General features: G+C 48.7%; 1 long non-coding RNA gene across 1 annotated transcript in view; it reads right to left on the bottom strand.

Moving 5' to 3' along the window:
• LOC139059028 (uncharacterized) overlaps positions 1-2,294 on the bottom strand; it is a 138,556-nt gene extending 136,262 nt beyond the window's left edge. Inside the window, exon 1 of the long non-coding RNA XR_011513812.1 lies at positions 2,053-2,294. This is a non-coding gene — a long non-coding RNA (uncharacterized lncRNA). The remainder of the gene's footprint in view (positions 1-2,052) is intronic.
• Positions 2,295-21,675: the final 19,381 nt, after the last annotated feature.

Consider the following 21,675-nt stretch of genomic DNA (forward strand, 5'->3'; position numbering starts at 1 on the left):
CAGCCATTGAGGATAATCAACGATTTCATGATGCACTAACAACCTTTGTTTGTTTTGGAGAATGCTGAAATTATGTCCTAACAAAAATCACTGTATTGTGTTTATTGTCTTTGTAACCTGTATTACCCACTCCCCTCTGCAATGCCTTTGGCCCTGAGGGTATAATAAATAAATAAACAGAGATGAGAGCTTGCTAGTGAATCAGCCACATTTCAACGGGTGTCTCTTGCACGACGCCAAGGTGCTTTTGGCGTAGAACACTTTAGCACCTGGGAATTTGCTGCATGCGTGACCTGTGAGAAGGGAATCTGGACAGAAAATGAGATTACGCGGATTAAGAATCTGCCACACAGTGCGCATAACTACGCACGAAATAGAAGTACACACTATACAGGCAAGTAAAAATTTGCGACTTTGTACGAGTGCCGGCGGGAAAAGGAAGAAATGGGTTGCTACGGTAAATGTTAACTAAAACACGCACAACGACGTTTCACAGCGGGGAAAAATATTCCCGGCTCTCTCGCAGAACCAAAGACCACGCGACAGTGCATAGCCGATACCAAGCAGATATGGAATCTTTGGGTAGACGTCTAGCAGAAGGAATGACCTAAAGATACGCCGAGAGCGATGCGAGCGTGAGCGTGCGTGTACGAGTGAGAACATGTACCGCTTCTTAAAAGCTAGTCGCTCCGGCGTGGCTCCGATCATCCCGCGCGTTTTGTGTGCAGAACGTCGCGTACACACGCTTGCGCGTTTTCCGCGGTAGCGTAGCAGTGAGCTAGCTTCATGCACGCGTCATTCTTCACCGCGCAAACGGTACTCGAGTGCGACGCTTACTTAGCTAGCGGCGACAACGCGCCGATTGGCGCTCCTTTCGCTTCTGGAAGCAACGCACATTCGGATCGGTCCAACTCAGAGGCAGCAGAAAACGGTGGCATGTTTCGGTTATCGCCTATTAAAATTGTACAGTACGCCTTCAACGGCAACCCGCCGCGCTAGATAAAGATGCTTACTGCGATATTTTTGGCGGTGATAGGCGATAAGGTGAGCCCGTCGGCGGCTGTGTTTTTTGCCGACGTCGTCACCACACCTCTGTTCATTTGCGCTGTGTATCTGTGTACAGTCACCGCGCGAAAGCTGCGACCAATCGGTTGGCCGTTCTCCGCAAATCCCAAAGGGGCGAAATATATTTCGCGGTGCACCGCATCATTAGTCGCAACCTAAATCGAGGCGCGCTTAACCACTACGGCACAAAAGGTGATCACACTAACCGTATGGTATACGATGAGCCACTACGAAAAAATAATAATTCTGATGTTCCACCTGTCAAACCAACGATCTGATTATGATGCACGTCGTAGTTGGGGACTCCGTATTAATTTTGACTTCCCGGAAATTTTTACGTGCATACAATGCACAATGAACGAGCATTTTTGCATTCCGCTCTTTTGGAATGCGGCCGCTGCAGGGATCGTATCCACGACCTCGAGCCCCAAATTGCCACGGCGGCCGCCATAGTTGCGAAGTGTGTAAGCGTGAAGTGCAACACTGCCATCCGGTACGAGTGTGGTACAAGCACAGCACAGCTGCACACCTGCTGCACAATTATTTCTCGCAGTTCTTCTAAGCTCGTAGTGCCTGCCTAAATACCTTGAAAGGCAGCGCGCCTGTCACGTATCGGAACGCGATAACAAGCGCTTAGACGGCATACGTGAGCCCCCATGAAAGATGACATGTCCACTGTACAAACTTATCACTGCGCAGAGAAGCCGATCCGTATGTTCCAATTGTGTTCTCTCATACAAATGAAGCAAACGTTATTCGACAGGAACAAATGAAGCAATGCAATTTTACGCACATGGGGCGCCGCTGCTTCTTCGCCTACCATTGTATCAAACGAAGTGACGGCGGCAGCGAGAGTTAATATCGCGCGCATTTGCTCCGGGCTATGCGGTTTGCTAGAAGGAAAAGAACGGTGCGCTTAACATCTCACGCTCGTCAATGTCAAAATAGAAAAAGAGGCTACGTGCCCAAAAAAACGAGATCACTTACCTATCTTCAGAAGTGCGGCTGCGACTGTTTCGGGGTGCCTTCTCTCCAACAGGCATCATGACCTTTCCCGCGCAACTCATCACAACAACCATGCTCGCACATCAGTAGAAGACTAGTAGCTGGGTGAGCCAACCACTTCAACGGATCAACGTCCTACTTATCGTCGTTAAAGCATTTCACTAAAATGTGCGTCATGATGTCCGAAAAGAAAAAAAATACTTTCATCAAGAAGCACGAGGCGTGAACCACCGTACAACTGCAACCGAATAACTGAGTCCGAAAGCCGTTCACAGCTTCACCATCGTATTCAGTTACAAAAACCTTTCAAACACAAAATAACGGCACTTAAAAACTGCTAATTAATTAGCAATAATTTTGGATGAACTAACCTTCATAAATTTTTAAGAACAAACTAATTTGTAGCGTAAACAATATATACTACGACCAAAAAATACGACTACGAAACTAGCGGTAACCGTGTGTACTGTTACAAAAGAGCGCGTGAAACGAACCTAGTTTGCACCCACTTGCGCGCACACATACACACCCGAACGCTACCTTGACGTTTGTCGCGCCACCTAGAAATAAACATTACTACTAGTTCTGCTATTTTTACAACAATAAAGCTTTTAAAATAGTTTGTAATGCCTTTCCAGATGACGAGGTGACAAGTAAGGCATGATAAGAGTCCGTTACCTGTATTTCTTTCATTTCCCTTTGGTGTTCTTAACTGATCATACGAGACCTGCAGGCTTGGGAGATGAGATGACGACAGTTCGGCGAGGCTCAAATAAATCGCGTGCATCTTGCAAGGCGAGAGACGGGAGCAGCCGCAGATACAGCGATTAGCGGTGATACTGTTGCGGCCGTTGCTGAATCCGAAGTTCTTTGAAGTCAATGGTTATAGTGGCTGCGCGCCGCGATCTCAAAGCGCGTTCGTTCTTTGATCTCTAGTACCACGCGCATTGGATAAAAAAATATATATATTTGCTTTGCGGACAGAGGGTACGTCGTAGGAAATTCGAAGACCTCGCCCGTGTATGTTTGTAGCGTGTGCGCGCTTGCATCATACGGTTCCCACAGTGCGTCCGATGCTCGAAGGTAGCGTCGTCGCCTGTCGGCACCTGTCTTATCGCCGGCCGCGCTGCCGCCGTGTCTACTTTTGGGGAACTCCAAATGCGCGTAGTCACCGTGTTTGCAAGTGAATTTCTACTTCTGCTCCCCGAAACGTGCTCATTTCGGTTAGTACCAATGGTTATGTCATCTAGTGTACGTTAAAACGACGATGGCATTTGTACACCAGCGAAGAAATAAATCATTATGAATTTGGCGGCCGTGAATCTAGTCTAACGTTGCAGTGTTTACGTAGCGAAAATGGCTACGAAAGTGGGGTGGTCCCGGAGATAGGCGCTTCAAAGCGCCAGCTGTAGCGACAGCAGGAGGAAGTGGCACGCGGCGCACGCGCCGAGCATTTCAGAGCTTACTGGCTTTCGAATGAGAGGATTATGCGCGCGCTCGTGGCCTATTGGGTAGAGTATCGGGCTCGACGGCCGACCTTCGATTAGCTGTGATACACAGCTAATCGAAGGTGGGGCCGGTCACACATTATTTTCTTTTATAGAAAGCGAGGCGAAAGAAGAACCTACCTGCCGCAAAGTGACAGGAAAGAGGTTGGAACGCATCGAAATAAATGTTTGGAATGTCCTCATATGCGAGTCCTAATCATTGTATACTGGACTCAACTGCTACACAACAAAAAAACAACTGAAAAACCAACACAAATTACCCAATAAATTGTTTATTGAAAACACTTAATGGTAATATTGTTGTAGAAGAGTTGAGTGAAATGAATTGCTCTTGAAAATTTGTTGAAGTCCGTTGTTTCAACAATTCCCCAACAATATATCAATGGTTAATCAACGTCATTTTTGTACGGGTTGAGCGTTTAGACCTTGGCTTGTTAAGTGTGCTAGGTTGGTGCTGTAGCGTAACATGCTTCATGAAACTTCAGAATGTTAAAAAGAAGGCACTACTGATACGAGACAGTCAGTTGTACGTCTAGTGGCTTGACAACCAAATTTTATTGCGGGCTTCATTATTCATTGTACGTTTATGTGCTCATTGAAATGAGTGTTTTAAGACTTTGAGAACACAAACTTGCTTGTTGTAGGAGAGGTTGCTGCTTCCTGGCTGTAGTCTAGTGTCGCAAAATGGGTAAGTGCAAAGCCACGCCATAACGCTTCGGAAGGAGTAGGTCAATATAAAATATGATGAAGCATACTCGTAGGAGACCACTAGCGTCCTAGCTAGCAGTGCAGCAGGTGTGCCCAAAAGTACTTGAAGACGTTCAGCAATCATGACAGCCGACGCAGCCTTTCGAAAGAGCGAGAGCGTTCGCAAGTGCCTGTCGTCTGCGAAAAAAGTCTCCCATTTGCAGCGAGCAGGCACCGCAGCAGACGACACTTGTAGCATTATCAATGTATTATCAATATTTGTTCTTTCATGTTTACTCGCTAACAATGTATAATTTCTTTTTACTCCTTTTTTTTGGTAATTCCCTGTATCCTCCCCTCACGCAATACTCCTTCGGGAGCCTGTGAGGTAAATGAATAAATAAATAAATAAATTCCTCTCAAGGGCGCAACACTTTCTCGGATATTTACTTCCATAAATACTTGATGAGTATTTGTATATAAGTACATGCATGGCTGCTGTTGCTGTTGCAAAAATAAATCATTAATCTTTGGCGTTAAACCGGGAACAGAATCGCACAAGAATGCATACCCTGATGTGTCCAGTGATACACCATAGTAAACCATGCTTCCCTCTCAAGGTCATACAAAGTTTATGTAGCGTGTTGTACATTATATAATATACTGCAGAAACAAAATTAGCTTTTACGCGATAATATTTGAGTATAGCTTTGTTTACTGCGCCGCAAGCAAACGCCACCAGTCTAAAGATCGAAGTCAATCCGAAGCCTGTACTTCCCATCATTCCCATGTAGGTTGAGGCAACGCTCATGAGAGCCCCAGTAGACACTAGCGCCACATTTCCCTCTAGGGTACGTATTTAGAAACTCTGTGGTTCAACCTTTACAAACGCCACGAACGGTTTGCGGTTTTCCGGAATAAGCGAACCGCAACGTGTTTCCTGGACGCGCATGAGACCGCACGCACGAGCGAAACCTGGCGAAACGGATATGCCAAATGAACAGAGTCTCCCCGCCGGTCAGCCACAAGCGAAAGACAAGACGATCAGTCAAACCGACGTGCGCTCCAGCTATCTTAAGCCGCCGCAAACATGCCGAGATAACAGAGCACAACACTTCGCGGCGCTGGCGTCTGTCCAAGCCGGTCAGGGCCACGCTGCGGGGCGTTCGTGTTATGCGTGCTGACGGCTGTACGATTCACTTTGCTGAGGACTTGTAGCGTCTGCATTAGGAGAGGGATGAGCGTTACATGCGTTACATTTTTTGCTTGCTTAGAGTCATATGAACCATCCCTGATATGATAATTTTACAGCGAAGCTATAACTATCATCATCAGCAATGGCTCGAGCGTTTTCGTCGTGTTTTACAGCTGGCTCCGTTGCCGCTCGTAATTCCAGCGTAAAATGGCACTTCTACCGCCGTAATGGGGAAGCCGTGCTAACGAGGGTGTGATCCATTGCTTTAGCCATTCATTGTCTTACGTGACGTAAAGGATGATTTTTCAAAGGTAACTTAAGGTTCCAACTACGTTTGTGTCTATATTCTGCACAATCACGCACGTTTTACAGACAAAATTGCGTCAACATATTGGTGAGAAATGTCTGAGTGGCAGGAACATTTAAATGCCTAATGATTTCTATGCTTACGCCACGAGAGAAAAACATCAGTCCGTCGGTCCCATAAGACGAACGCTTCCAAGATCGGGCTCGGTGACTTCAGCTTCGCGCGGCCTCTCGATTCAACTAGCGGCGAGAAGAGAGAGCACGCGAAGCTGCCAGCACTCGCAGCACTGAGGGTCCATCGCAGATCGCTTTCAAGGTGGGGGCCCGCGTGTTTCTCCTCAATGCCAACTCTGCGGAGAGAACGCAGGGCCCACGAGGCTGTCAGCAGCCTATCGTCATCGCAATTCGCGATAGGACCAAAGAGAAATTTCAACAAGAGCCAACACTCCCGTAGAGCCCAGCGGCCGAATTGACTGTAGCACACCAAGCGGAAGGTGTTAACTCCTTCCGGCTTCGGTTGTGGGTGCGCGCGTTTTGAACAGCAGTTGGTACACGCCGCGCCGGCTCCACTGTTCGGCGCGGCATATTTTTTTTTTCGCTTCTGCTGAACTCCGCGTGGCCTTGGCGTGGAATCCCTTCATTATTTAGGAAAAATGATTGCGAACGACCTTTACAAGACTCCGCCGTATCCATCAGGTGCAATTTCATAAAGAAAACGCAAGACGTCTTCTGAAATGATGAAATCTGTATTTTAATCTATATTGCCACCTGGTGTTTTGAGCCAGCGCTGCGTGCCCAGCAAAAACGGTGATTGAAGACGACGAAGTCGAGGATCTTGCGCCGGCTGGTGAACCGTCCTCCTTGTGTCTGACATTTTCGTGTCTGGCTGCTGATCCTGCTGCTTATTCTTGCCTTAGCGCGTGACAAACTGGTGGAGGTGCTGGGTAATCTAATCTATGCACCAAACCCCTCCGGGCAGCAGGAGCTCCAGCCCCGTACCGGTGGTTACGCGTGTACATCGCGCCAGCAGAAGGATCCGTGGACAAGCCCCTGAGTTTGGACTCCTCCCAGAGAAAATGGCAGCTCCGACCACCCCAACCGGTATGGAAGGCACAACGCCGATTCATTGTATGCTGCTCAATCCGCGAACGCCGAATCCCTTCCACGGCGCCATACATGAGGACGTTGAAGATTGGCTGTTGCACTATGAACGTGTTGCCGCGTTCAACAAGTGGGATGACGCAGACAAGCTGAAAAATGTCTATTTCAGCCTTAACGATGGCGCACGTGTATGGTACGAGAACCGTGCAGATGCCTTAACTTCATGGGCAGAATTCAAAAGGCGGATTCTTGAGACATATGCGAGCCCTGATCGCCGAGAGCGAGCTGAGCGTGATCTCCAGTCCCGTATCCAAATGCCGAACGAGAGTGTCGCAATGTACGTCGAGGACATGACGCGTCTCTTTCGACGAGCCGACCCCAGCATGTGGGAAGAAAAGAAGGTGCGGTACCTGATGCGCGGAGTGAAAGAGCAGCTGTTCGGCGGTCTCGTGCGCAGTCCTCCCAAGACTGTGTCAGAGTTTCTTTCCGAGGCCATCACCATGGAGCAGACTCTTCGCCAGCGGACACCATCATACGACCGTCAAGTGAACACTGCCTCACCTACGGACTTCTTCGGAGCTCTCGGGGGTCACGTCGATTTCTTTCGAGAGCTCATTCGTTCCGTGATCCGCGAAGAACTCCAGAAACTGTCGGTACCTTCACAGCCGACGCTCAGCTCCTTGTCCAGCGTTCTCCGTGACGAAGTTCAGCATGCGCTAAAAGAACCACCCTTCAATACAGAAGCTCGACCGCTAAGACATGACAGCCCACATATGTCATATTCGCAAGCTTTGAGGCAACCTGCCCCACCTCCCTCCCCGCTTCGCGCCGCGCGCCCGGCCATGCTCGAGGCCGTCCAAGCTGCCTCGTATTACCAAGAGCACCGACAGGCCCCGAGGAAATCAGACGTGTGGCGGGCACCTGATCGCCGTCCCCTTTGCTTTCACTGTGGCGAAGCTGGGCATGTCTACCGACAGTGCTCCTATCGAGAGCTCGGACTACGCGGATTCTCAGCGAACTCGCCGCGACCTAGGTTCGGCCAGCGTCCTCCTGAAATCGACGAATACGTTGCCCAGCAGCGCGGATCTCCATCAGCTCGACACCAGTCACGCTCCCCTTCGCCGCGGCGGTTTTCTCCGTCTCGCCGTACGTATGCAAGCGTGGTGCAGGGTCGGTCGCCCAGCCCACGGCGGGAAAACTAACCACAGCGACCTTTGGGGGCGAGGCCGCTCAGTCTGGACGTGCTCAAGGACCCCCACTGACGCGTACGCGGACCGACGATACATCGACGACGACAGTACCTGCTGATTACAGAAAAAGAATTTCCTTGGACATTCCTGTACTGCTTGACGGTCGTGAATTGAGTGCTTTAGTGGACACTGGAGCGGATTATTCTATAATCAGCGAAAAACTGGCCACCCTTCTGAAGAAAGTGACCACGCCTTGGAATAAAACGCCAGTTCGTACAGCTGGCGGGCACATCGTCACACCACTCGGCATGTGCACGGCACGAATACAGATTCGCGGCTCTACGTTTGTTGCCAGTTTGAGCGTTCTCCCTCAGTGTTCTCGAGACCTAATCATCGGCATGGACTTTCTCAGGGAGCACGGCGCTATAATCAACATTCGACAACGCCTCGTCACTTTCTCGACAAAAAACGCCACAGCGACGACCAACACCATCCACCCTCGAGCATCTCTTCGTGTCATCGATGACGCTGTCACGTTACCACCGCGTGCAAGTGTCGTGGTTCAAGTGGCATGTGACAAGCTCATACACGGTGAAGCAGTCGTAGAAAGCAATCGGTCTCTCCTGCTTTCTCATGGTGTTTGCGTAGCAAGAAGCCTTGTCGATCTCCACGATGGCCACTGTGAGGTTCTTGTCACCAACTTCAGCTACGAACACCGGCACCTTTTCCCCGGTACTGTCATCGCCTACGCCGACCCGATCGCCGATGTCACTGAGTGTTTTGTTTCCGAGGCAATCGGCACTGCTGACGCACCTCTACGCAACGTCGACATTTGTCCAACGCTTCCTGAAGAGAACAGACAACCCCTGCGCGAGCTGTTGCTTGAGTTCCACTCTTGCTTTGCACGGTCGTCGAAGGTACGTCAAACATCGATTACGAAACATCGCATCATCACCTATGACGACGTGCCCCCCATACGGCAACAGCCTTATCGTGTTTCCCCGACGGAACGACATGCTATTCAAACGCAGGTGAAGGAAATGCTTCAAGACGGCGTAATCCAGCCTTCATGCAGTCCCTGGTCATCGCCAGTCGTTCTTGTTAAAAAGAAAGATGGCACGCTTCGATTTTGTGTAGACTACCGGAAGCTAAACAACGTCACAAAGAAAGACGTGTACCCGTTGCCTCGTGTCGACGATTCTCTGGACAGGCTGAGGCACGCGAAGTATTTCTCCTTTATCGATCTGAAAAGCGGCTACTGGCAAATTGAAGTCGATGAGCGTGACCGCGAGAAAACTGCTTTCGTAACTCCAGACGGCCTTTACGAATTTAGAGTACTCCCTTTCGGGCTCTGTTCCGCTCCAGCCACATTTCAGCGAATGATGGATACCGTTCTCGCTGACCTCAAATGGAAAAGCTGCCTCGTCTATCTCGATGATGTCGTTGTCTTTTCGGAAACTTTTGACGAGCACCTTCGACGCCTTCGGAATGTACTCGAAGCCATTCGATCGGCTGACCTTACACTCAAGCCAGAGAAATGCCATTTCGGTTACGAGGAACTGAAGTTCCTTGGTCACGTCGTAAGCGCGGCAGGTGTTCGGCCTGATCCTGAGAAGACTGCTGCCGTAGCAGCTTTTCCCGCTCCAACCGATAAGAAAAGTGTGAGACGATTTTTGGGCTTGTGTGCATATTATCGCCGCTTCATTGAAAATTTTTCGAAGATTGCAGATCCGCTATTTCGCCTTACGCGTGACGACACGCCATTCCTCTGGACTGATGCACAACAGACCGCCTTTGCGGAGCTACAACGTCGCTTGTCTTCTCCTCGCGTGCTCGGTCATTTTGATGAGGATGCCGACACAGAAGTACGCACTGACGCCAGCAATATCGGTCTCGGAGCTATCCTGGTGCAACGACAAGACGGCACTGAACGAGTCATAGCCTACGCGAGCCGCACTCTGTCACGCGCAGAGTCCAATTATTCCACCACAGAGAAGGAGTGCCTCGCGGTTATTTGGGCTACCACAAAGTTTAGGCCGTATCTCTACGGGCGGCCATTTAAAGTTGTGACCGACCATCACGCTTTGTGCTGGTTGACCAACCTTCGAGACCCTTCTGGACGATTGGCACGTTGGAGTCTGGGACTCCAGGAATTCATCATCACCATCGTGTACAAGTTAGGCAGGAAACATGAAGATGCTGACACGTTATCACGGGCACCTATTAAATCTCCGAATCCTGACGAGGAAGACGACAGTGCCTTTCTGGGAGCCCTCAGCGGGCCGGATCTGCTCGCTAAACAGCGATCGGACGCTGAGTTAAGACCCGTCATCGATCACTTAGAAGGCGGCATCGCGTCCATTCCTCGCCCACTTTCGCGACGGTTGTCGTCATTTTGCCTACGAGGGGGCATCTTATACAAAAGAAACACAGGTGCCGGCGACAAACCACATCTGCTAGTAGTACCTCAAGCCCTTCGCGACGACATCCTATTAGCCTGCCACGACGAGCCGACATCTGGCCACTTGGGCTACTCAAGGACTCTGGACAGGGTACGGCAACTGTACTACTGGCCTAGACTGACTGCTTGCGTCAAACGCTACGTGAAAGGATGCCGTGAATGCCAGCGCCGCAAGTCACCACCCTGCAAGCCTGCAGGCCTTCTACAACCCATCGACCCTCCGCGTACGCCGTTTGATCAAGTTGGAATGGACCTTCTTGGACCATTTCCCTTGTCTTCCTCCGGCAATAAGTGGATCATTGTCGCAACTGACTACTTGACGCGTTACGCTGAGACGAAGGCACTACCACGCGGGACAGCATCTGAAGTTGCCCAGTTTTTTATGCATCACATTGTGCTTCGGCACGGCGCACCGTCATTCATCATCACTGACCGAGGGACGGCATTTACGGCGAAGCTTCTGGATGACATCTTCAAGCTGAGCTACACGAGTCATCGAAAGGCCACTGCATACCACCCTCAGACTAACGGCTTGACAGAAAGACTCAACAAAACACTGGCCGACATGCTCGCTATGTACGTAGATGTGCAGCACAAGACGTGGGACGAAATCCTACCGTACGTAACGTTTGCGTACAACACTGCCACGCAGGAAACTACACGCTTCCCGCCATTCCGCCTCGTTTATGGTCGAGATGTCCAAACTATGCTGGACGCCATGATGCCATATGAAGATACCGACCAGCTCGACCAGTTAGCTCCTGACGTCGAGGAGTACATTCAGCGCGCCGAGGAAGCGCGTCAACTGGCCCGCGTGCACATAAGACAGCAGCAGTGTACCGATGCAATAAGGTACAATATCCACCATAGACAAGTGACCTATGAGCCTGGTGACCAAGTTTGGGTTTGTACACCCATTAGACGGCGAGGCCTCAGCGAGAAACTCCTCAGCAAGTACTTCGGACCATACACAGTACTAAGGCGTGTAAGCGCCGTGAACTATGAAGTGATCCCAGATGGAGACCTGCCATCGTCCAAGCGCTGTTTACCACGCGCAGAGACTGTACATGTGGTCCGCCTCAAGCCGTATTTTACACGGTGAAGTGTACTAGTGAAACAACCTTTTTTTTCGCTGTCGTCGCGTCTTCCTCCAAAGAACTGTGAAGCGTTTTTTTTTTTGTTCCCAACCGCAGAACACATTTTTCCGTGTGCATTTCCGTATGTGTGCTAGCGCGTTCCCCCCCCCCCCCGCATTTTTTTTTTGTCTTACCTAATTTGTGTAGTTTCCATGTACGTTTTGTGTTTGAGCATCGAGTCGATGCTCCGTTGGGAGGGGGAATAATGCCACCTGGTGTTTTGAGCCAGCGCTGCGTGCCCAGCAAAAACGGTGATTGAAGACGACGAAGTCGAGGATCTTGCGCCGGCTGGTGAACCGTCCTCCTTGTGTCTGACATTTTCGTGTCTGGCTGCTGATCCTGCTGCTTATTCTTGCCTTAGCGCGTGACAATATAAATACTCGTTCCGGGCTTCTTCTACATTCATCCAAAGTTGGGGCACTAGGTAAGCAGCAGTCGTTGCCGTACGAAGTTCCACCGGATGCCATCAGCTGAAAGAAAGGAAATTACAAGCATCTATCATTTTGGTATATTGACCTAATAGGAGTATTGCGTGTAGAGGCGAAATGTGCGTAAGTGGTGAATGAGCGGCATTACAGATAAATTCACTTTTACGTACATTCTGCAACAAAGACTCCTCCCAAACAATACCATAAAATCTGAACAAAACAACCGATTTTCAAGCACCCCTCCCTTCCCGGTCATTGTTTCCTGCACTTTAAGTGCACAAATACACGGGTGACGGCGCGTTTCTAAAAACAACTTGGCCTCAGTCGACGCGATGGTACACCAAGTACACAGAGGTGGCTACAACACAGGCTCAACCAGACCATGTTACACGCTCGCAGAATGCCTTCTAATCGCACTCAAGACAGATTCGCGGGTGCAAAGCCTGTTTTCAGTCACTCAGAATGCATAAAGGTCATGTTCTTGAGCTCCTCCGTGTTATCTTTTACGCGTCCTGCCGGCGCATGCAACACTCCCGCGTTATCACTCTCGTCGATGGCTCGTCAGGTTTACGACAAACGTGAGTACCGAAATAAGGTGTATGTTGTTTCAGGGGCATAAAATGCGTCACAAACTTGTCCCACTATAATTCAGTACACGCAAGACTAACTCACTATGGCCGGCTTGCTTTTTTTTGCTAACAGCTTCACAACCCCAGGCGCGGCGAGCATGCCTCAACATATCCCAAAATGTTACCAAATAAATTACAATACTTTTTCGGGTCAAAGAATGCGTCACGAACTTCTACCAGTATGATTCAGTAAACGCGAAACTAACTGCGGCACACAGCCGAGCTGCTTTTTCGCTAACTGCGCCACTACGCCGAGCGCGGCCACTGTGCTTGACAAGTGCCCCAAAAAGTAGCGAAATTAGTTAGAATAATGTCTGGGGAGAAAGCACAGAGAAAGCACCAAAACTTGTCCCGTTAAGATTCAGTACACGCGAAACTGCGTTACAGGGCCAAGGTGCTTTTCGTCAGAAAGCCAGGTGCGGTGAGCGTGCCCAAAAACTACCGAAATAAGTTATAATTATGCTTGGACTCGTAGAAAGCGTCGCAAACATCTCCCAGTACGAGTAATTAACCCATATTAACTAGGCTTGGACTGCGGAACTGTTTTTCGATAACTGCGTCACAAGGTTCAGTTTTGTGCAGTAAGCATAAATGTGCTTGAAGTGCGTCGCAGACTGTCAAACAAAATTCCTCACCTTGCGATAGTCCAGTAGTGCAGCGGTGCCGTGTCGAAATTCAGACGGAACACAAGAGAACGCCGGGAGCCCAAAAGACGTGCTACATCCAAAAGAGACGGGTCGCCGAGCACGCGAGCTTCACATGCGCAGCCGGCCTCGCTCACTCCTGCCCTCCTGCGGCTTCTCTGGCGCATGACGTATGCACGCGCGTCTGGCGTGCCGCTAGATTGTTGCTAGGCAACGCAACAAAAATAAGTGGCAAAGTAAAAGGTAATTTACACGCAAAACTTTTTCACCTTTAGTAGATAAGAATAATAAAAAAAGAAAACGTTGTCTGGAAGTTTATTTCACATTCCTTTTTGCTGATGCTCGCGTCAACTAACGGATGGCATTGAAACTAGGCGTGACGTGTTTCCTGTTGCCAGTTTTTGAAGAGTGTCTCCTCTTGTTGAATTTCTTTATAATAGGGCGCTCACGACCGCGCCATGCGCAGCCGCCGCCAGAGTACGGTTGATCACAGTTGATAACGTTTCGACGCGGATGGATATGGCGCTGAAGAGTGATGACGGCTTACAATGATCGAAACGTCACCAGCGCACCTGGCGCCGCCACCTGCGGTAGTTGCGTCATCAATGCACCCTGCGGCGCCATCGGCAGGATTTCTTGTTGTCCCAGCCCTGTCGCTTGTAGTGGTCGGGCCAAGTGTGATAACATTGATAATGACACCGGGCTGCGTGGAGGCGAGCAAGTGGCACAACGCTTACGCATACTTAGACAACTCCCTGGGGAGTTTCTGCGTATGTTTTTTATTGAAATTCCCAACTTGCATGACACAAATTATCGTCTCTACATGTCCCTCTTTTTCACTGCTTGACATTGAATTTGAGCAGAAGAGCAGCGGATTGGGCGAGTTTGATGTTCCATGGTAACAATAAAATTCACACAGCGCTAGACGACAGGACCAGAAAGAGGAGGAGACAAACACGGCGCTGTAAGTTCAGCATTGTAAGTTGTAAGTGCACAGTTGTAAGTACAGCGTTGTGATTTCAGCGTCGTGTTTGTCTCCTCCTCTTTCTGGTATTGTCGTCTAGCGCTGTTTGAATTTTATTGCTACCTTGAATTTGAGACAATGATGCTAACGCAATATTAATACATGAATGAACAGAATTCCTTTTCATTGCTGGGTTACAATGTCTATGCTGTAACTCATTCTTACAGTTAGTTAGTTACAGCTAGTTAGTTACAGTTATGTTTGCTTGCTTGTAAAAGAAAGTGTTCACTGTGAACTGCTAACGAAATTCTGTGATAATCAATGATAATCAACGGGGAACAACCAATCAACCTGCGGTTAGCAGGCGACATTGTAATGCTCAACAAGGCGGTAATCGCTTGCAACAACTGATTAAGGACATTAGCCGACAAAGTCTAACAGCACGTTCGAAAGCTATTATGCCTAAAGAAAAGTAGCGCTCAATATGTGGTATGCAACGACAACTATGAGGCCACCCTTTTGTTGTATGGAACCAGCACAGCGAAAAGCCACGCGTTATTTTCCTTCCCATACCGCAAACAGAAAAATGGAATATGTGAACATAACCACAATGTAACCTTCGTTACGCCATGCGAATATTCTCTGTAGCGACAATTAGTGATTGGCTGCCAGGCTATGAAGCTTATGCAGGAATACTTTATCTAGGTAAATTGGACGCACAGTAGCCGCTTCATGAGAAGAAAATTTTAAAAAAAGCACCGACAATTACGGCACTCCCTAATGCGAAATTCGAGCTAAGCTCTACATGTGTTTTCATTTCGCGATATATTGGCTCGTGCGGACAATCTGTCTCGTCCGGTAGGGAGATAGGCCGCGCATTTGAGCGTTGGCCTGTTCCTTCACCCGCCTGCCTGTTTTTCTATTTTTGGATTTAGCCTGGTTTTCTGGGCTCCCGGCGAATTCTTGCGTTCCTTCTGAACTTCGACAGGACACCGCTGCACTATTGGACTATTGCAAGGTGAGAAATGTTGTTCGACAGCCTGCGACGCATTTCAAGCAGTTAGGCTTACGGCACGGCACCAAGACTTGTGAGGCAGTTAACGAAAACCAGCGCGGTCGTCGTGGCGCCGTGAATGTGAATTGGCGAATTATATTGGGAGATATTTGCGACGCTTTCTATGAGGCCGCATACTACTTAAACTTACTTTGGTATTTTTTGGGCACGCTAGTCGCACAGGGTGCTGTGACGTAGTTTCGCGTGAACTGAATCTTAGCGCGACAAGGTTTGGCGCTTTCTCTGGCCCCCAACATTATTGTAACAAATTTCGTTAGTTTTTGGGCTACCTTTCGAGCGCAGTGGGCGTGCCTCGTGCTGTGACGCGGTTAGCGAAAAGCAGCTCGGCCGTGGTGCGCAGTTTCGCGCTTTAATGCACTGACAAGTTCATGGCTCTTTCCCTGACGCCCAACATTGTTGAAAATTATTTTCAGTACTTTTTTTTGTTGTAGCTTATGAGGCACGCTCCGCGTGCCTGTCGTGACGCAGCAAAATGTAGCTCGGCCGTACTGACAAAGTTAGCTTGGTGCGTCCTTATGGTATCTTCGACTGGTCGCCTGTATGCCCCGAAGCAGAGTCGGGTAGATCGGTCGTTTCCCGAGCTCAGAGGTAGAGGACAAGCGCGCAAGCCGAACGCGCGACTCGCTCTCGGAGGAGGAAATTGCTGATGCGAAACCACGTGACTACTGCCAACGTCCGATGTTTCGCCTATCCAAAGCTCCCGGCGCTGCCGGAAAAACCGGCGGACGAACGTTCGTCGAGACGCCAGCATGCAGTGGCCTAGGTTTCGAAGGTTACGGTGGGCCGTCGCCAACAGCAGCGACGCGGCGCTGCGATGACGTTTCAATCTCGATGACTGCTCCGACGACAGGGCTCGGAGCGCCTCAGAACGCTCCAAGATGGAGGAGAGCAATCGAGAACAACCAGCCGAACGCAGGACGCTCACCCTCTTTCAACCAGCCGAAGGCTGCGCCGCTCGCGAGAGTGCTCCAGAGTGCTCAGAAACAACCAGCCGAAGATAGCATAAATCTTACTGCGAGAAGTTTATGATAATTATGGTCCTGCAACAATTTAAGCCTTAATTCGCTTCTCACTCTTGTCGAAAACGCGACGACCAATGTCAAGAGTGATAACACGGGAATGTGCTGCTTGCTCCGGCAGAACGCGCAAAAGATAACGCCAAGGAGCTCGAACGCCAGGAACTATATATAATACCTCGAAAATTGCGTCTTCTGAACGGCACCCACGCATTTGTCTTGAGTGCAAGTAGAAGGAATTCTGCGAGCGTCCAGCATGGTCTGGTTGAGAGCCTGTATTGTGGCCGCCTCTGTGTATTCGTAGCCTACTATATGGCGTTGGTTCTAGCCAAGCTCTGGAAATGAGCAGTAGCCCGTGTATTCGTGCTATTAAGCTGCAGGAAATAAGGCCCGGGAAGAGAGGAATGCTTGGGAATACAATGTTTTCGTAATATGTACGGTATTTTTTTGGTTGAGTCGGGTATATTCTGCGCCATGTGTGTAAATATAAACTGCTTTTATTTGTAACGCCGCCCATTCCCCATTGTCGCACGCTTCACCTCTGCACGCATTATTCTTGCATGTTACACTCTTAAAAAAATTTACACCCTTTGGGGCTTATCTTGTCCCACAACAATATACGTCATCGGTCTTGCCCGCGTTTCCGTTCTTTAACGCTGCGAGCCCGGTACTTCCCACTCAAGAACGGCATGCGCGTTATCAGTGTGACGCAGCTTCTCGACAGGAAAGTAGCGAGAGCCGAGTTTTCAAGAAAGGATACGCAAGCAAGGCGGATGACAATTATTGTTGTGCGACAAACATACACCCCAAAGGGTGCAACCGTTTTAAGAGTGTAATGCCAAACTAATACTTGCTTGTAATTTAATTTTTTCAGCTGACGTCATTTAATGGAGCTTCGTACGGAAACTACTGCAGCTTAGCTGGTGCCACAACGTCGCATGAATGCACAAAACGCCCACAACGAGCATTTACAAAAAATGAAATAAATATTTCCTGATTTCACCAGGCGTCTTGCGTCTTTACGAAATTGCACGTGGCACATATTCAATGGCGGCTTGTGAAGATCGCTGGCAATCAATTTTACTTAATAATAAAACGATTTCTCACGAAGAGCGCGCGTGGTTGAACGGTAGAAGAAAAAAAAAAAAGCAGCGGAGCCGGCGTGACGCGTACCAGCTAGTATTCAAAATGCGCGCGCACAAAAACGAAACCGGAAGTGTGGTTGAGGTATTAACGCCAACGGCTTGGTGCGTTGCAGTCAAATGGGCTGCTGGGCTGTAGGGGAGTGTCCGCTCTTGTTGCATTCCTTTCTCTATGCTTCTACACTACTCGCGTCGCGCATACACGCAATCAGATTACACAAGGTTCGGTGACAGACAATCTATGGAAGCATCGATGACATACAAGAAACTTCCGATACATGGGGGCGCGTCCTGCACTGTGCGATAACATTCGTTAGGCGGTGAAACGTGGTCACATGACAAAGATAAAGTCAGTATGCTACCAGTGGACGCGCTGGCCGCATGCGTTATCGATGGCTTCGTCCGTGAAGAGACGGCGCGCGCTACTCTGGCGTTACCTCGTTACGATCTTCGCCGAAGAACACGTCATACGCGCCACTACGCTTTTCTTCTCGTGCTTTCTCCTGCTTTCCTCCTCGCCGCCTTCCATCCCCCGCTGCACTCCGTGTTGCGAGCCAACGCAATTGGCAATTGGAGATGGCTAGGACAGGCCTGCGTCCTGCAGTGACAAACAATAGGATCCTAATGACGAAGTTGATGATAATGATGAAGAATCCATCTATTTCCCAAATAGTCAATCGGTGCTGCACGCTTTAGTGGCGTGGTGGCTTTGGCATTGCGCTGCTAAGCACGGGGTCGCGGGACGAAATCCCACCCTGGAAGCCCGTATTTCAAAGGGCGCTAAATGCAAAAACGCCCGTGTACTATGCATTGTATGGACGTTAAAGAATCCCAGGTAGATGAAATTAATCGGAAGTCCACCCCGACGGCGTCCCTCGCAATCAGGCTACGGTTTGGCAGGTAGAACCCCAAAATTTAGTTATTTGGTGCATGATTGAGAGTGGTACAAGGATTAACGGTGAACAATTGACAACCTGTGGTTTGCAGATAACATTATCTCTTTCAATAAAGCTCGAGATAAATTGCAGTGGATGAGCGAATACGTTATCCGACAGACTGTCAGAGTACGTTCTAGCGTTATTATATTTTCGGCACAAAATAAAAGGCTTTTACTTATTGCACGCGAAGGCGCCGGACTAAGCGGGGCGAATGTTTTTCTGTGCTTCGACTACTAAATCCATGCTTGTTTTTCTGCAAGGTCTATACACACGTATTGTAACACTGGGAACCGCAATAGCGCTAAATAAGATGGGGACAAATATAGAAACAACCACACATGGCGCCAACTTCCAAGTGTTCCTTCCGGAAAAGCACGCGTATAGGCAGAGCCGGACAATACGTGAGAAAACTGAAGCTCTCGTGTGGGCAGAGCTGGATAACACGCGAGATAGTCAAACTGTCATCATCATCAGCAGCCTCGTTACGCCCACTGTAGGGCAAAGGCCTCTCCCATAGTTCTCCAACTTCTTAATCTTTTTAATCTTCCACCTTTTTAAACTTCTTAATCTCATCCTCCCATTTAACTTTCCGCCGCCCCCTAATACGCTTCCCTTCCCTTGGAATCCAGTCCGTAACCCTTAATGACCATCGGTTATCTTCCCTCCTCACTACATGTCCTGCCCATGCCCATTTCTTTTTCTTCATTTCAACTAAGATGTCACTAACTCGCGTTTGTTCTCTCACCCAATCTGCTCTTTTCTTATCCCTTAAAGTTGCACCCATCATTCTTCTTTCCATAGCTCGTTGCGTCGTCCTCAATTTGAGTAGAACCCTTTTCGTAAGCCTCCTTGTTTCTGCCCAGTAGGTGAGTACTGGTAAGACACAGCTGTTATACACTTTTCTCTTGAGGGATAATGGCAAGATGCTGTTCTTGATCTGAGAGTGCCTGCCAAACGCACCCCAGCCCATTCTTATTATTCTGATTATTTCAGTCTCATCATCCATATCCGCGGTCACTAGCTCCCCTAAGTAGATGTATTCCCTTACCACTTCCAGTGCCTCGCTACCTATCGTAAACTGCTGTTCTCTGCCGAGACTGTTAAACATTACTTCAGTTTTCTGCAGATTAATTTTTAGACCCACTCTTCTGCTGTGCCTCTACAGGTCAGTGAGCATGCATTGCAATTGGTCCTCTTAGGTACTAAGCAAGGCAATATCATCAGTGAATCCCAAGTTACTAAGGTATTCTCCATTACCTCTTATCCCCAATTCTTCCCAATCCAGGTTCTGAATACATCCTGTAAACACGCTGTGAATAGAGGGAGATCGTATCTCCCTGCCGGACGCCTTTCTTTATTGGGATTTTGCTGCTTTCTTTATGGAAGACTACGGTGGCTGTGGAGCCGCTCTACATATTTTTCAGGATTTTTACATACAGTTCGTATACACCGTGATTCCGTAATGCCTCCATGACTGCTGAGGTTTCGACTAAATCAAACACTTACTCGCAATCAATGAAAGGTATATATAAGGGTTGGTTATATTCCACACATTTCTCTGTCACCTGATTGATAGTGTGAATATGGTCTATTGTTGAGTAGCCTTTACGGAATCCTGCCTGGTCCTTTGGTTCATAGAAGTCTAAGGTGTTCCTGATTCTATTTGCGATTGCCTTAGAAAATACTTTGTAGGCAACAGACAGTAAGCTGATTGGTCTATAAGTTTTCAAGTCTCTGGCGTCCCCTGTCTTAGGGATTAGGATTATGTTAGCGTTCTTCCAAGATTCCGGTACGCTCGAGGTCATGAGGCATTGCGTATAGAGGGAGGCCAGTTTTTCTAGGACAACCTGCCCACCATCCTTCAACAAATCTGCTGTTAGGTGATCCTCCCCAGCTGCCTTCCCCCCTTTGCATAGCTCCCAGGGCTTCCTTTACTTCTTCCGGCGTTAATTGTGGGATTTCAAGTAGCTCTAGCCTATTCTCTCTTCCATTATGGTCATGGATGCCACTGGTAATGTTTAAATCTCTAAAGAACTCCTCAGCCACTTGAGCAATCTCATCCATATTAGTAATGATATTGCCGGCTTTGTCTGTTAACGCATACATCTGATTCTTGCTAATTCCTAGTTTCTTCTTCACTGCTTTTAGGCTTCCTCCGTTCCTGAGAGCATGTTCAATTCTGTCCATATTATAGTTCCTTTTGTCAGCTGTCTTACGCTGGTTGATTAACTTTGAAAGTCCTGCCAGTTATATTCTATTGTAGGGTTAGAGGCTTTCATGCGTTGGCGTTTCTTGATCAGATCTTTCGTCTCCTGCGATAGCTTATTGGTATCCTGTCTAACGGAGATACCACCGACTTCCATTGCACACTCCTTAATAATATGCGAAACTGTACATGATCATTACATAGCACACAAGTGCGTCAGCCCTGCATCGCTGTGACTATCCTATAAGGGACTCGCTTACTTAAAAGATCATATACGCGTGCCGACATTTACATGGTGTCACAGCTTTGTGGACATGCCTAGGAAGTCCATAAACATTCATGTGCCTTCCGGAATAAACAGTTGGGAGTTAGCTCCGTGTGTTGTCCTTTCTATGTCCGTTGCCGTCTTTTTAGCACTGTTGAGAGTCCAGTATGACAGACCAGCTAGCCTGAAATGATAACTTGGTATCGTAATAATTCTGTAAGGGCACCGGTCAATTTGGTCAACTTCTCTTCAAGTCGGGCGCTCTCAGGCTCTCACTTTGGCCTTAGGACTAAGTTAGCGAACAAAATCTCCCTTTGCATTGGTCTCTTCATCATTGAAAGAAACGCCGTTGCAGAGTCAATTGCTCCATTTCTTGTTACTCGAAAAAGGATGGTCGCCGGCCAGTAAGGACACGTGCTTAAATGTACTACATGCGCCACCTCATTCCCGGTGGACCGTTGTCCAGTTGGAGCGCGGCGCGCTACTCGGTAGTGCAAGTGATTTTGACGGTTTACAATACCGAGTGGCTTACTATGTTTGGCTAGCAGATTTTCGACACCGACCTCGTTTGTGCACATCGCAGCCCCACTGACTGTAGTAGAATAGGTGACGTTCCACGGGTGCCCGTCGTATCCGCACTTTTGAACGGATGCCAGCGTACGCATGAGGGTAAAGCATCAAGTTTCTTAAGCACTACAGAGTCCCATAGCTTAA

The sequence above is a fragment of the Dermacentor albipictus genome, chromosome 4 (genome assembly GCF_038994185.2).
Source record: "Dermacentor albipictus isolate Rhodes 1998 colony chromosome 4, USDA_Dalb.pri_finalv2, whole genome shotgun sequence".
NCBI lineage: Eukaryota > Metazoa > Arthropoda > Arachnida > Ixodida > Ixodidae > Dermacentor > Dermacentor albipictus.